Below are 7,311 nucleotides of genomic sequence, written 5' to 3'. Positions count from 1 at the left end.
GATAGAATGCTGACCCGGCACGGGAGCCGCGCTGTGTCAGATTACACAGCGCAGCTCCCGATCGGGCTAAGCATTCTATCGCCATGGTAACCATCAGTATCCGGCGGCCGGCGGGCCCCCCATCTCTGCGCCGGGAGTGTCGGATGAACGGATGAACCGACACTCACGGCGCAGAGATGGGGGGCCCGCTGGCCGCTGGGTACCGATCCGGTGCTGGGACTGTGCTGGGCCCCCTAGAGGCCCGAGGCCCTGGTGCGTCCGCACCGCCTGCACCGGCGGTAGTTCCGCCACTGGAGCTGCCAATGGGTCATGTTAGGATGTGTAGTTCTACCACATTGAGAAAGATAGGAGGTTATGGGCTGATGATACATAAGGGTTCCAGCTTGGTTAGGTGATGTGTTTTGAAAGGGAAAGGGGAAACATTTTTATTAAGGTCATAGGCTTGAATGAAGAGTTGGGGAATCCACCTGGCCATAGTGAAGCAGGTTCCCCCCTATAGGGACCTTCTCAAATGATAAACTGTCAGACTGCTGGGGGGAAGCTGTAGGCGAGAGACTCGAACAGCTAGTACCAGACACTCAAGGAAAACCTCCTGAGAACTACAACCTTGTGAGTAAAAGTAGACAGAGGTATATCCCTAATAGGTTTAAGGGCAGTTTCAGAAGAACAAACAGAACCTGTGAAAAGGCTTTCAATAAAAAGTGTGAGGCAATATGATTTTGAAAGAGAATTACTAGGGCTGAGAGTTGTCCCTTGACGGTACTTAAGACTAGATTATGATTCAGGTCAGACTGGAGAAAAGAAAGAATTTTTAGAGTTTTAAGAAAAAGTTTTAAAGGAGGAAAAGCATAGATCAAGTTGCACTGACCTCACAAAGCATCTACTTTGAGGGCTAGAGGATCCCTGGACCTGTGAACAAACTTTATCACTTTGTTGCTGAGCCTGAAAGTCAGGCAAACCACAACTGCAACCCTCCATCCCAGAGACCCTACACACACCCTCTCACAGGCTGGCATCTATCATGAGAACATTCCAGACAGCAGAAAAAAGGATTTTCCCGACTCCAGGGCTGGACTTGAGAGCCACCAGGTGAGAGCAATTCTGGTTTGAGGTTTAGGCACATGCAATGGTCCATAGACTAGGGCTTCTTGTTCCACACAACCAGATTGTTGAGTTGCAATGGTCTGGCGTGGAATTGGGCATATGGAAAAGGGCTTCCATTAACCACGGAATCTTCATGCAAAAGTGGAGGATTTGTTGGCTCATGGATTGTAGCAAGTGAACATGGGAACATTGACTTTTAACCTTGAATTTGTAGGTTTCAGTAATAGTGCACTAAATTCACCTGTCGATAGTGGAACAATAAGCTGGCTGCCCCATATGTCTGCCATAAGTTTGACTACATCCATGTACCACAATCTCTGGGCCAGTTGGGAGTATTGAGGATCACTAAAATGCCTTCCATTTCTATCCAGGGCAGGAGATGAGCAGAAGAGTTTTAAAGGAGGGAAGGCGTAAATCAGGCTAAACTGATCCCACTTAGTCATCAAGGAATCCATGGCAAAGTCCCGGGAATCTCTGATCCAGCCAAGAAATTTGTCCAGCTTGAAGCTGAACTTGGACTCCTGTTCAAAAGGTCTAGAAACACTACTCCAGTATCCAGATGTTAATAGCTGGGAAAGTCCGGCTGACAATTTTCCACACTCAAGATGTGCATAGCAGACAGGGCCAGCGTATGAAGTTCTGCCCAAGCCTGGGTCAGGTCTACTTCTCTATGAGCTGCAAGACTTCTGGTGCCTCCCTGATGGCTGATGTAAGCCACGGCAATGGCGTTGTCCGACTGAATCTTGACTGAGTAACCCTGTGATTGGGAGATGTAGCATTGAAGGGACAACCAAATATCCCTAAACTACAGAATGTTGATTGGGAGATAAGATCTATCTGCCGACCAGGTCCCTTGAACTGAGAGGTTCTCAAGCACTCCTCCTCAGCCTAACAGGCTGGAATGCCTCATAAGCATCTTCCAGACATCAGGAGGAAGGATTTCCCCAATTACAGTGCCGGGTGGAAATCACACCCTGGCCTCTGTACTGTGTGTCACACCCTGGCCTCTGTCCTGTGCATCACACCCTGACCTCTGCACTCTGCGTCACAACTTGACCACTGTACTGTACGTCACACCCTGACTTCTGTACTGTGCATCACACCCTGACCTCTGCGTGACACCCTGACCTCTGTACTGTGCGTGACACCCTGACCTCTGTACTGTGTGTCACACCCTGACCTCTGTACTGTGCTTCACACCCTGACCTCTGTACTGTGCTTCACACCCTGACCTCTGTACTGTGTGTCACACCCTGACTTCTGTACTGTGCGTCACACCCTGATCTCTGTACTCTGCGTGACACCCTGATCTCTGTACTATGCGTGACACCCTGATTTCTGTACTGTGCATGACACCCTGATCTGATCCCCTAGAAAAAGAGCTTACATAGGGCACGAGAAGAACAGATATGACCATCTTTGGGGAGATTCTGGTAAGTTTGACAGCAGAAAATGAGGAGGAGGAGGAAGGAAGTGAAACACCAATTTGTAACTTGGTTAACACACTCTAAACCCAAGCATGTCCCGGACCCAGGAGGCAGAGAATGCCAAAAGATGTCCCTGTACTTTAGAAAGTGGGGGTGTCCCTTCATAATGAAGAGGCCTTTTGTCCCTGAGGGCGAGGACCTCCAGTGCAATTAAGAGCCTGTCTAAGATTTGACACCTGAGGTTTTGAAGGGGTGAAAGAAACCCTTCTTGAGGAGGGAGCAGTGTATGGGTTCACCAGAGGCTTGGACTTCTTCTGACGTAAGAAAGTACTCTTAACTCCCATTATTTGCTTGATATACAGTAATCCAAGGATTTACCAAACAGGTGTTCCCCAGGAAAGGGTATGAGTTAAAGCTGCTATTTGCATGAGAGACTCATAGACCAGCTTTTGAGTCATACGATTCCCCAGATCCTATCTTTGCATGAGAGGTTTCACTCTAGTACAGTACTTACAACTGGGGTGGAGGAAGATGCCTAGTGTGCCAGCACCATATGCAGCAGCAGTAACAAAGAGGGGGAAGGGGTTGAACAGGGACAGGCCCTGACTTACCACCCTCAGAGAGGCAGCTGACTCAGCAGCTCAGTCACTTAAAGGGGACATGGCCCACTAAGATGTTTTCTTCCTGGTGTAAGTCGTAAGGGGTTTTTAGGGGAAGACCTTCACTGCAACGGACTATAGCTCTGCATCTGTAAAGCACTTTGCATTAACTACAGATACTGCACAAAGTGCCAAGTAGAGTGCTCCATGCAGGATCTAGAGCCCAAAATGTTAAGGAGAGTTCTTAAGGCCAGTCCTGCATCTTCCTTCTGGGAAAAACCAATCTAGATAGTTGCTGTTATGTGCTGCAGTGGCTGTGAGCAGCATTAGGGAAATTTGCTAGAAGAATCTTCAGTAGAAAGAGCAAAAAAGGATGTGTTCTTTTCAGAGTAGAGAGAAGGCATTCATCACCTAAGGACATTTGCAAAAAAACTAAGAGCTAACGCAACAGCTTTGATTTGCAAGTGTCCAATCACCTGAAGGTAGCTACAAAATCCATCTGAGCAATAATGACCTCACTGTGTCCTGTGATGCACAATCAAGAAAAATAATATTGTTGATCCTGCCTATGAATATATTACATGGGAAGTAGTGCACCTTATTTCTCCCAACTCTTGACTTCCACAAACTTTTTGAACCTTTTATTATTAGTTTATTTCTTAAACTTGTATTCATTTATTATTTGTTTACAATATATGTATATTGTTTAGCTCATGCCTGTGTTTTAATTATAATTTTTATTTACCATATTGATATTGTTATTATGCATGCACTATTTCTTGCAATCGCACCGTGGGCATTGCTGTGCCGTACGTTCTGGTGCAGGCGGAAAGCGTGGCTGCGGTGCTATTGATTTGAATGGCACCAGCATGCACCCATCCCACTCCAGAACGCAGGGAGGCTTAATCAAGCGTTCCAGTGCATTCCAGCCACTAACCATGCTGGAACACACTGCATTAGGCATGAACAAGCCCGGGATTACAAATGTCCCGTTTAGATGCAACTGCTGTACCTGTTCAATAGATCATGGTCCCTGGATGAGGGGATAGAATGGGGAAGGACTAGAACCCCTGCCAGGTTTGCTCTGCTATCTAGGGCTCTGGTGGTGAAATTCTATCCTAACTTCTTGTCATGCTGACAATATTTTACCAGACAACAATAGCAATACAAACAAAAGTAAAATAGCTTTTCTTTAGTGAAGTAGGGAATGCTAAAACCCCTGTCAGATTTGTATTTTTCTCAGTGTCCCTCATGGAAATTTTTCACTCACTTCCTGGTGATTTAATCGTAAAAACTTGACAGTGGTTCTAATCCTTCCCTCCTCTAGCCAAAGCAAGAACAAAAAACCTTTTTGACTCGCCACACACTTTACGATCTATAGGGTTAAAAAAATTTAGTCTGTAAAATGATTTAGAGGTTGCATTCAAAAGTTAATGATTCATACTCTAAAGTTTAGCAGTGTACCCCAATATTTAATTTTTGGGTCATTACATTTAAACAATATTTATTTTGGGATCAAAAGTACAACTAATAACAAAAGCTATTTGTTGTGTTTAAGTCCTTCCATGGTGTCTCAAACTTACAAAATAACCTGAGACTTAGCCCAGGGCAAGCTATGCCCCTGTTTTAAAACCTCATGTGTCAAACATGCATAGAGGACTTAAAGGAATCTTTCATACATCTTATCTAAAACTAAAGGTGCTGCCTAGGATCAGACACTACAAAATATTTACTGTAACCTCTCATGTTCAAAAAAGCCTATGCTTTGGCAGGGTCGGATCACCCACAAGCGACCTAGTCAGGTGTGTAGGGCCTGGTGGGTGTTCAGAGATCCAGTCTCAGCCAGAGATCAAGAAGAAACTCGGCTGAGACTGCTTTGCTAAATCCTGTAGAACTGATGCGGGCAGCCACTTTTACATGCAAGCATGGCCACCTTGGCCTAGCACTCACCTGGCTCCTCTGCCCTCCTGGAAGCACTACTGGCTACTTCAGAAAGAAGAGCGAGATGGGAACACTGCCATTTTCCAATCTCCTTCATTTAGGGTGAACGCCCTATCAAATCCCGAAAGGGAGCAGCACTACAGGGAATGGAGGCATCAGGGGTTGGATTGACCCCCGATGTCTTTCAGTGAGGAGCCCTTCTCTATCCTAATAATGAATACCAGGGTAGGCAAACTCCAGCTGTGGCAAAACTACAAATACCATCATGCATCCACCTCTGGAAGTCATGCCTTTGTTTGTCAGATTCTTGCAATGCCTCAAGGGATTTGTAGTTCCATCACAGTCGGAGGGCTGGAGTTTGCCTATTCCTGCTGTATACCAAAAGTCCCCTCTGTGTGCCCTGAGCGGGCCAGAGACAGTAGAATCATTTAAAGTCATTTTGGTTTTAATCTAAACTAACTTGCTGTAATGGCTTTATTGGGTCACCTATCTAAGATTTTGGGTATCATAGATTTCCACAGTTTCACAAGCATATACAATACACTTGATATATTTGGTATTTATTAACACAGTCTCATCTTTTTATACTTAACCCTTTCACTAACACAGACATAAGTACTATGTCTGTGGTAGCAGGGAGCTGTAAACAGACGCCCGGCTGCTATAGCCGACTATCGACTGTTAGCTTTCATGTGATTTACTATCCGCACCCAAAAGGGGCTGCCCCACCCACATGAATACCTTAACCATGTATCTCGGGCTCCACTGCCCTCCTGCAGGCCTGGGACAACATATGCAGGAGGACCAACATCTTTTTATGCAGTAGATTTTCTGCTTTTAGAATATATATATTTTAAGGTCATTAGTACAGTTGCTAGTCTATAATGTTATTTTCTTATATTTTTGTAATATACATTATGAACTGTGTATGCATATGGAAGGTGGCTGAAAATTAAGGGGGGCAAAGCTAATAATATGCCTAGGGTTCTGTTTGGTCCTAATCCAGCTGTGTGCTTTGCCATGGAGGACACTGAGCTCCACTAGCCAATAAGGCACACTTGTTGGACAGGGATCAGCTGGATGTAGGGAGCTGAACACTTTCCCAAGTCAAAAAGTTAAGGTTTATATAGTGATGTAAAAAAGGAATCTTAGGGCACAGAGAAGATTGTTCTTTCATGCCAGCTCGTATGCAACACTTTGGGGCCCCGTTCACACCGGTCCGCGCAATTCGAACCTCCTCCCGCCCGATCTGCTCCCTGAGGGTTTTTTTCCACTTTGATCAGTGCCGTTTCCATACTACTTTCAATGGAACTGCGTTGATCAGCACGGTTTTGGCAGTTTTTAATTGCAATTCAGTTCTGAAACGCAATTCAAAATGCCCAAAACTGCCTTTTTAAAAATTGTGCGGCAGCCACTCTGATCTGCACCCGCCCTTGTGTGAACAGGGCCTGAGCTTTAAGTTGAAGGAAAGGAATGCTTTAACATTCAATGTTATAATGGCATTGTGTTTAGGATCATTGAAACTAGAGAAGATTGTCACAGAAAACTGATATGCAAAGTGGAGTAGCCCACATAAACCAATCAGATTCTGGTTTATTATCAGTGACAAAATTGTAATTGGCTGGTAGAAATAACTGCAAGCTGCACAGTCTTGTTTCCCTTATGAACTGTATGAGCTACATCAACAGTGCATCCATTAAAATTATAATAGAAACCATGTTCCTATGTCATATTGAGGGCATTAATCTATTAGCAGAGAGACAAGAAATGCTACACAGTGATCATCTGCACTGAAGAATGTAAGGAAGAATGTAATGACACTGAAGGCCTAGATAATTCCTGGAAGACGACCACCAATGTGGAAAAAGGCATAGAAGCACATAACCTTTATGGCAGAAAACATTGCCTCCAGGAAATGCATACATGTAAAATGAATATAACATCATTTATTTATATGGTACCAGCATATTCAAATATTTTTATGGTAGAATGAAAGGAAAATATGCACAGCATACAGTTACTGTATTGTGATTATAAATGGATTATACATGACCGAGTGTTATTACAAAAAGTAGCTTTAGAATTAGAACAGCAAGCCATTGTCTTACCACAATTATCAGGTACATCATAGCACAATTGTAACTAACATATGTACGCTGTTCACAATAAATCATACACTGCTATAGCATAATTGCATTTTACTCTAGCAAAATCCAATGTTAGTATCCAAATATGAGAAA

This window comes from Nanorana parkeri, unplaced genomic scaffold (assembly GCF_000935625.1).
Source record: "Nanorana parkeri isolate BGI_ZX_2015 unplaced genomic scaffold, ASM93562v1 scaffold338, whole genome shotgun sequence".
In the NCBI taxonomy this organism is placed as follows: Eukaryota; Metazoa; Chordata; class Amphibia; order Anura; family Dicroglossidae; genus Nanorana; species Nanorana parkeri.
The sequence above is the reverse complement of the archived record's forward strand: the minus strand, read 5'-3'. Positions refer to the sequence as shown.